General features: G+C 39.6%; 1 long non-coding RNA gene across 5 annotated transcripts; it reads left to right on the forward strand.

Annotated features, from left to right (window-relative positions):
- The first annotated feature begins 2,881 nt into the window (after window positions 1-2,881).
- On the forward strand, window positions 2,882-9,910 carry LOC111874963. Of its 5 annotated transcripts, XR_004514147.1 has the most exons (9): window positions 2,882-3,039; window positions 4,581-4,664; window positions 4,781-4,900; window positions 5,059-5,142; window positions 5,371-5,456; window positions 5,532-5,615; window positions 5,692-5,791; window positions 9,311-9,409; window positions 9,578-9,910. It is a non-coding gene; the product is annotated as an uncharacterized LOC111874963 (long non-coding RNA). The 5 variants fall into 5 exon arrangements; XR_002844639.2 differs by lacking the exon at window positions 9,311-9,409; XR_004514149.1 differs by lacking the exon at window positions 9,311-9,409 and having other exon boundaries at window positions 5,702-5,791.
- The last annotated feature ends 25 nt before the right edge of the window (window positions 9,911-9,935 follow it).

A 9,935-nucleotide genomic window follows, 5' to 3' on the forward strand; every position in this document is an offset into this window, starting at 1 on the left:
GGTACAATAGGCCAGAAGTGGCCGCAGTACAAGGGACTTAGTCCCACCCCACTAGCCATAAAAAAATACTCCGAATATCTCCATCGTAGCCCTGCGAAAAGTAGGAGGCGACGAAAAGAAATCCCGATGCCGGGGGGTACAACTGGGCCACCCGGTTCCTAGATTATATAAAACGTATAGTATGGGATATCAAGGCGGATTTATATCCCTGTTACTGGAATGCACGTCACATAAGCAGAGATGAAGATGAAGCCCCATCATTTTGATATATATTCAGCCACTCTACCTCTCTTCTATGTAATGAAGATTCTTGGTTCTGTTCCTTTCGTTCTAGAAGAAAAAGTCGGAAAGCGTAGGCTGAAGTTCTCTGTAATTTCGACAGTTTATAGTCCTGCACCATTTATTTCAAGTATTTTCGATTTGATACATTACATGGCTTCCTTCGAGATATCACTGGAACTGAAATGCTAAGTACAGTTGTGTACGTAGGTAAGACAATAAGTAAGTTACAAATGGATATAGAACTTAAACAAATGAGAGTACTGATTTGAAAAATGCTTTTTATTTCTCAACATAATCTCCCTTTACATTGAGGCACTTGTCCCATCGTATCACAAGCCCCTGAAAACCAGCAGCATAAAATTCTTTGGGCTGCTGTCGGAACCAGGCGGTAACATCCCTTTCTACAGCTTCGTCGTCGGGAAAATGTTCAGCCGAAGGATGATGTTCAAGAGGGCCGAACAAATGGAAGTCGCTTGGGGCAAGGTCGGGGTTATACGGAGGATGCTCGAGGACTTCCCACTTGAAATTTCGCAGCGCCACATTTGTCTTGTTGGCAGTACTGGGACGCGCTAGACCACGGTGTCTTTTGTCAATATTAATTGAAAAGTGAATAAATAAATACGATTTTTCTGCAGCAATCAACCAAGTCATAGAATATGAGGAGGATCGCAGAAAGCGGTAGCATAGATGTTCTGGTGGTCTAGAGATAAGGCACCGGCGTTGTAACAAGAAGGTCCGTTGTTCGAGACCACGAGGATTTTTGTAATGAGATTTTTCTGGAATTATATAGCGAGATGTAACATAAGAGGAAGATTAAAGGTAAAAAAATTTCCCTGGCATTGGTGGCCTATTGGTAACGCACTGGCATAGTGAGTAGAAGTTCCGAGGTTCGCGACCAACGAAAGTTTTGTAAAACAGAAATGGTTTAATAAGATTTTTTCTGGAATTACAAGCTCGAGGTGTAACATAAGAGGAAGATTGAAGAAAGCAATATTCTGCGGTGTTGGTGGTCTATGGATAAGACATCAGCCTAGTGTTCAGAAGGTCCTTGGTTCAAACCCAGTAGGATTTTTGTGAAAAAGAAAATGGAAAAAAAATAGGAGATAGGGTAAAGGAGGAGGGAGGGAGCGGGGTGAGGGAAGATTTTTGCTTTTTGCGGCCGCTCATTAAAACACTCGCCTAAGCGGGCATAGGTTTTCATTGAAATCCTTTCTGATGACAAGACGAGTCTATCCCTTCTCACTGCTCACAGTCAATTATTTTCTATATTTCGTCCTTCCTCATCTAAATTTCACGTCACGACTTCTACAACTATACATATATATTGCACATGGTTTTATTGGCAATATATATAATCGAATTTCGATTTCCACGAATTAAATATAGTGACTACCCCCACCACATAAGAAAGCTACGAGCCGCCACTGGTATACCAGCTGGAGAGGTTATTCACCACAGTTTACCTGAAGAGCACATAAAATTACTTCGGTTCGATGAATTAATTCTGGGGGTTCGCGACGTTTCAGCCCAGTCCTGCCTTTAGCTCGCCGCGCTTTTTTATGAAGCGAGATGGCATATCTCTGTGGTGGTAGCAGATTTACGGAAGAAGTGTGTTGTGTCACTAAACGATTTATGGACCATGTTGTAATTTCACAAAGTCTGATAAACAGTAATCCGTTTATCTTGCCCAGTGTGGTTAGAATACCACGTGACATAAGACTACGAAGTGCAATTCTAATATCTTCAAGATTACGTGTACAATACATTGATTTTGTGCTGGGATCACTTGACAGATTTCATCACGATCCCCTTCTGCATGTCTGGGCAAAAAGACATGCAAAGGGCGTTTTTTGGGAATCCTCCAACATTTTTTGTGGTTAATTTTACGGTGCTGTCAGCATCTGGATTGCATAGCGTAGATTGGTATGATTGATGAATTGGAAAGGATCTGGAAGGAAGCAATTGTGGCCTGAGAGACGTACTATCTAGGCATTAGCTTTGACGGGTTGAGGAAAACCACGAATAACCTTTGTCAGGATAGTCGATGGACCACGCATGGTGCCCATACTGGCAGCTGTACAGATATCTAGAATTTCTTGTTATGGACTGCAACATTATATTTATAAAGAATGTGTACCTATAATCTACGTTCATCAACCATAAATTATCATACGTCAGTTGTTACTACAATTTTTTAGGTTTTCCTGGTAATGAAGAACCAGATTGTGGCCTAAGTAATGGCACAGTAGAGCCTGGTATATGCGTATTGTTTTGTATAAACACATTCCTCCGTTTTTATCCTGTATATGGTGGGAATATGCACTTCCGAAATGTACATGCACAGCTACGAGGTCACACGGTCCCTATAGTATTAACACTTTCAAGATTGATGTNTCCTATTACTTGCTTATGGAGCTGGGCCCTTCTTGAGAGGTCAAATCTGCAGCTACTCAAGAATTTCCCAACATTTTATGAAACCCGNATGTTGTGGCCGTAATGGGTTACAAAGTTACCAACTGCGCTTTCGACATCTGCCATACATAATTCGGTAGTATTTGGCGAACCGAACGGAATTGTCCTTCACAGATGACAGGAAGGAAGGTTGGATATGACGTCAAAATTTTCTGCTCATTTCTTGTTCCTGCGGTTTCGAACCCCGCCCCTCTCTGCCCAACTCTGCTCTGTAGATCACGTGTTCCGACATGTTTGGTTCTTAGGGTTGGACGTCAGTCTGTCTGCGGCAACGGGTTGGGCAAGGTAAGTTCCGTTTGTGACAAATGGAGATGTATTAGGGTTGGAGGCCTCTTCTNATCATATAGTCTGCCCACACGCGTCCTACGCAGATGTCAGGTTCCGCTTTGTTCAGTTGCGGCTCATCTGCGGATACAGGTTTTCTTCCAGATTGTTCCAGTGTGCAAGTGTAACTCTGAGAATCGTGGATTTATGAGACTTGCTTTCATGTATGGCACCGCATGTTTCGAACCAAGGACTTTAGAAAGGTCCTCTTATTTGAAGTGTTATATGGAAACATTTTATCATTAAGAGCGGCATTGTGTAAGAGACCCGTAGAAGAAATGTCTGGGGTGTAGGTCTATCAAGCTATCAAGAACTCAGTTTCACGTTGAAAGAAACGGGCTCATGAATTGAAGCCGTGGAGCTGAATCTTNTTACATGTGCAGGCAGAGAATATGCTTACAGAGTTTCAGCCATTTAAGCATATCATTACGGGATCACTCTTTTCGGTAATAATATTCGTTCTTTTTCCAAGCTCTGTTTTCTCACTCCCCCAAACCCTCCCAGCTCAATTAATGTTAAATGTACAATGTTTAAATAGTTGTAAGATATAATGATCATTGACGACGTTAATTCTTTTCATAAGANCGCTCAGGTACACAAACTGCAGCATATTTAAGAACCACACGGTTCATTACCCCCTCCAGTGGTCCCAATCTGAAACCAGGTGTATCATATCCGTAACTTTTCATCTCATTTACTCAATATANGATATAAAGCAGTTGCCCTGTTTCACTTCGCACAGAGACATTGGTCCATATGCCACGTCTTCGTATTCATGTGACTCAACATGGCAGGACCTGTTAGAATACTGCAGATTCGTTTCGCTTTTATGACTTCCTTCCGAACAACCTCATGGACACACTAGCAAACCTCTCATTTGATGGATATTATTCACATGGNCGAGACCCGGTAGGGTCAGGAATTTTCTTTTCTCTTTAAATCGTCCAGACCGGCCCTAGTGTCCACCCAACCTCCTATCCAATGGGTACCGGGGGCGTTTTCCTCGGGGTTAAAGCGGTCGGGGAAAAGAAGTATTAGAAATTGTGCAAACGCGATTATTTTATTCGCTCGGACATTGAATTAAAAACCAATTTCTTTGTGTTAGACTACACCTATAATTTGGATTTCCTATTACTTGCTTATGGAGCTGGGCCCTTCTTGAGAGGTCAAATCTGCAGCTACTCAAGAATTTCCCAACATTTTATGAANCAAACGCCTTCATGGCATAGGGCTTAAATTTGTTGAGCACAGGGACAACTTTACTTTTTTACCTTAACTTAACGTTGGCTTTCCCGGGGATGAAGCGGTCGGGACTTGAAGCTGACCACTCAACCTCTAGCTAGTGCCGAGATCAAGAAAATGTGGATCTATATATCCACTCCCCCATACACCTTCATGGCGTATATTTCACAGATGTCACTTCAGGTAGTGTACAATGTGGTAAGTTGAACAAGTCCCTTTTAAGTTAGGATTAATGTTGGTATGGCCTCTTATTCTTTCAGGCAAGAACAGTGTTAATGGGCAAACGTTGCTACAAATCTGATTAAAACCCTACTGGAAACATGATTTCAGAAATGTCACATCAGGTACTGTACATTTTTGTCAACTGAAGGGATCCATCTTTATGAGCTGTCATTAATGATGATAACATGTCTTATTTTACAGGGAACAACTATGTTGAGTCTTAATTGCTGCTTTTCAGGTTAATGCAATGATGGAAACACAAGTCACAGATTTCACATCATGTACTGTACAGTGTGGTGAGCTGAATAAGTCATCTTTATGAATTGTCATTAATGTTCCTATCACTCATCATTTGCAGGTAACAATGGTGTTTATGAGACTTAATATTTGCCAATCAGTTTAATAGTATTTAGGAAATCTGAAATCTGAGTTTTATATCAGGTAGTGTACAGGGAGGCCAGTTAGAGGCATCCATCCTTATGAGCTGTCATAAAGCTGATACAACTTATTTTACAGGGAACATCTGTGTTAATGGGTCTTCATTGCTGCTACGCAGGATAAAATACATATGAAAAAAGCATTTGGAAATTTTTGATTCAGGTAGTGTACAGTGTGGTCAGTTGAAAAAAAAATCACAATAAGCTTTCAGGAATGTAGGTACAACTTATTTGCATGAAAAAATTAGTTCATAACTGAATTGCAGCTAGTCAGTGTATTCCTATGTTGAAACCAAGAAATTAGACATTTCATATCAGGGAGTGTACAGTGGTCAATTATATATGTCCTTTATAAAGCATTATTAATGTTGGTATAATCTTTTTCTTTTAGGGGCGACACCACTGTTGATGAACCTACAATTCTCCCACTCAGGGTAGTACAATCCTCAAAAAATAAATGCAGCGATTTCACGTCAGGTAATCTACAATGTTGTATGTAGTTCAAGTCATTGTAAGTATCATAATGATTTGTGTGACCTTTTATTCTTACAGGCAACATCAGTGTGGATGAGCCTTCATTTCTCAAAGTCAGGTTAACACAGTGTTGGAGGCATGAATTTGGAGATTTCGTGTGAGGTAATGTACGATTTTGTATGTAGAACAAGTCATTGTAAGCTGTCATTATGATTGATGTGTCCTCTTATTCTTACAGGCAACATCAGTGTGGATGAGCCTTCGTTCCTTCCAGTTATGTTAATACAATATTTGGAACATGAATTTGATAGATATCACATTAGGTTTTATACAATGTGGTAAGTAAAACAGGTTAAAAATCTAGCGATTCTGAGAACAAGACCTTGCTTTTAATCCGTTATTGTTTTTATGACCCCTTATTCTAATGGGCAACAACTGTGTTTATGAGCCTTCATTTCTCCCAGTCTGGTTAATACAGTGTTGGAAACAAGGATTCAGAGATTTCACATCAGATAGTGTACAATATATTAAGTAGAAGATGTACCTGTTTATAAGCAATGCATGTTTTAGAAGGCTGTTACAGACCATTGGATACAGTGTGCATGTGGAAACCTTTCCATGTTACAAGAATGTCTCAGGATATATCTGTAAGTTTTGGAATTACAAGAGATAATCTGATGTTATGACAGAGACTTTGAAAATTGCAATAGATCATTTTCAGCTGCCAGTGACATTTAAATTGTCAAGAAATGAGCCTGGAAAATGTGTCTTTCTCTTGTTCACACTGCAAAATACTTATTGGAATTGTATTCCAGATATCAAGAACGCTTCTTCACAAGTATCTGAACACTCACCAGAATTGTCTAATGATAAGGAAACAATTTTCTGATATATGATGTTACAAAATTATGCCCACACGTACCACTTCTCTAAGGACCACTCAACAAAACTTGGTTTCAAAAGTAAAGATTGGGAGAAATAAATGCGAAGCACCAAGGAGGTAAACACAAGGCTCATTGGGATCTATTATTTAAAATGCACATAGCTCTGCCTCAGTGTTAAACTCGTTGCTTTTGTATCCTGATATGCCATATAGTAGCAGTCCTGTTGTATGGGTTTGTAGGTTCACACATGAATCAGAGAAAGGGGCAAGAATGCGGTGAGTAAAGTTTTATATTGTGCAGAAAGTATATTTCGGTCCAAATATTCAACAAGACATTGTTTTGAGTTATGAGAATTTGAAATACCTGCACCAAATTAACTGCTACATCAAATTTAAAATAATGCTTTGCAATTATTATGCTTTAGGTTCTGAAATGTGTAAAATTTCCCCAACATATATTGCTATTAGGTCACATGTGACATTAGTTGTTTTTTGTTTTTGTTATGAACTGTTATTATTTGAATATACCCTTAGCAGCACAAGATTCATTGGACCAGAAATCTGCAAAATGGAAGTACCCACTGTTACTTTAACACCCAGGATTCTTCATATCATAAGAAATCGTTTGAATGTAACCATTGGTCTGCAGTGCTATTCGCTATATCCTATTGGAGGTGTGAGGATTACGAGCAGTGAAAGAGTGGGGTTGAGCTCTCGTCGAAGGCCACACCATCCAACCTTCCAGATGTGCTAACAGCACCAAGTACTGGGTGTCTCCTGTTAGCTCAAGAGCTACTGAGCATGGACACGGTAACAAAAGGCACAGCAATGACATCCAGAAAGTGAATGCCTAAACATCGGAAAGGGAACTGATGAAAACGGAGGAAAGGAATTTGATTTTATTCAGAGACAATGAGAAATTTGCTGTAGCATGGCAGGACAAACATTTTGCTGCAGATCTCAGTACTTTTCACACAAAAAGCAGGAATGAAGTGGGGTAAGTGCCCTCTAAATATCTGAACAAAGCAGCAAGAGTGAAGCCAAAGATGTCTGATTATGCTAAACATGCTGGAAGGTTCTGCAGCAGTGACTACTATACTCACTTGTATCTGTTTAAGAGGACAGTGAAGAGGTGATGCAGGAAAAGGTGTGGCTTCCAGAAGCGAGTTCAAGCTTCGAGTATGTGTTGTTCCAGGAACATTTCAGTAAGAGACTTTTTAAGTTAGGTTTAGGAAGAGTGATGTAAGATCCCCAGTGCTCGAAAGAAAGACTGCTGTTTGAAGAATGGCAAAGGTTAACTGAGGCAGGCCATCAAGTGGCCGATATGTTTGGAGGTTGAATGAAGAGCCACATATTAGTGACAGGAAGGAAAATGGGGTGTGTGATCTGTGTCATGTGTAAAACAGATTGAGGCAAGGCACTGTGCTTCTGCAAGATGTGCAGTAAAAAATGTGACAGATGCTTTGAAGTACATCACACAAGACATGTGAAGATATTGTAAGGAGTTCTTCCCAGGCCACATATTCTTCAAAAATGCCTTGCCTTTTAACAAGGGTACAGTCTTAGAAACCAGGTGACCTCAATCTCGGCTTTTAAAGAGCTTTCTTCGAAATGTCGGAGTTAATGGCATGTAATAGGCTGTGTGGAAATGTACACAAGAGTTGGTGGAACTAGCCATGTGTAGGGTGATGAAGGGTGCAGCTTTCCTACTCCCTATATTTTGAACTGCAACAAATACTGGACAGTCACGTCCTGAACTGTGCATACAATCGGAAATCTTGTTCTCAGATGTGTAGAAATGAAAATAAATGGATTGACAGTGAAAAGTGTATGAGAAGCATAATGAATTTTGTGAGTGGTGAGTTCAGTGGGAGACATATTAGACAGATTAGCAATTTTTGCATGGAAAAATCTGAATATGCAAAGTATTTTGTGTTTGCTTAGACAGCATTATGGCAGACAGCTGAATTTCATCAGGGTGTTTGTTTCATATCAAAATTCATTTATGAACTTTTTATCTTCATAATATTCATTCGTATCTTGTGTCCTGCAAAATTTCTTAAGGTGTTAGAAAAGTGTTCCCATACCTTAATTTTTAATTAATTTAAGTTTTAATTTAATTCTTAAATAGAATTCAATACCATCAGCAATTATTCTGTAGTCTATTAGTTTATCATAATGTTTCTGGCTTCTAAGCCATCATCAGTGCCTTCCCATGCAGTAGTGCCTGGCAAGTCAGGGTCCACCAGGGACTCTCAGTTGATTAATTCTGTAAGGTCAATGTTCTAGACCCTACCATACAGAAAATCTTGGTTTGAGGATGAGATACTGAAGTGTGCCTGCAGGTAGCATGTAGACTATTGCTAGGCAATGACCGCAAAACATCAATACAACAACCATTGTGAGGCAGCAGCCCGCGCTCAACATTGGAAGTAATGTTTGATGCAGTTTCTTCCTATGTGGCCCACTCCACAGCTATATCACATGACTGAGTTCAGTTAATGCAGTGTAGTGGAGTGAAATGTGTTAGTTGGTGAGCAATCAGAACTGCTGAGGTTAAGGCATTAATGAGTGGTTGGTGCTAGAAGCTGGTAGCTGAGGCATGGGGATAGTTCGTGAACCCACAGTAAGGGGAACAGCTGCTGTTGAAAGCCATTACCAGGGAACAACCAGTGAAGACACAGCAGCCTGAGAAGACTTAGTTTGTGCTGTAGTAAATTGTAGATTGTGTGTTGGTGATAGCACTGTAGTTACTTGTAGTTAAGATCAGTGTGTGGTCAGTGAATCCAAGTTACCAATTACACGTGACAGTATACATTTATGTAAGNCAATGATTTAAATATGATTTCCTTCAATCTTGTGGTACTTAAAAGTTGCACACCTCACACTGATAGCAAATGTATTTGTCGGTATTTCTAGTATTAATGTGTATTGTACATAACTAATTATAGTTTTATAAATGTATGGTCTTCAGGTAGAAGGCAGGTTTATTTTCAGACGTGCAGAGTATTGCAGATCCATCGGATGAGAGCTCAGACAGTCAGGAACCAGCCAGTGGTCAAAAGTAGCTCAGGTAGTGTTGAGTCTGAATGCAAGAGGAAATCATTTTATTGCTGGTATTAGAAAGAGTCGAGTAATTGTATATGTGATTGTGGTTAATGGAAGAGCGTGAACATGATAAGCATTACACATGTAAGAAACAATTAAGAGGGAATTAACAAAATGTTATTTTTATTTTCAGGTGTGACAAATAATCTTCTGTCTTCCAATTAGTCTATTGGTCCAATGAACTCAACTGCAAATGTAATTGAAGTGAGGCAGAATGTGCAGGGGGTGAGACAGCCATAGTTTTTACGAGATGTAGAAAAGGAAATATATTGAGCTTTAGTGGAAAATAGAAAAGTTATGAAGAATTCAAATGCTCATAGGAAGGAGTAGGAGCATGCATTTGATGAGAGAGTACCAGAAATTAGTGGCGCTTCATTCATTCCATTCATTTCTTGTATATTCCATAAATCCATATACATAGATATAGAACCAGTCACATAGTTAATATAGTAAAATACAAATATAAATATATATGTACAATTTATTATCAT

This window comes from Cryptotermes secundus, unplaced genomic scaffold (assembly GCF_002891405.2).
Source record: "Cryptotermes secundus unplaced genomic scaffold, Csec_1.0 scaffold743, whole genome shotgun sequence".
Taxonomy (NCBI): Eukaryota; Metazoa; Arthropoda; class Insecta; order Blattodea; family Kalotermitidae; genus Cryptotermes; species Cryptotermes secundus.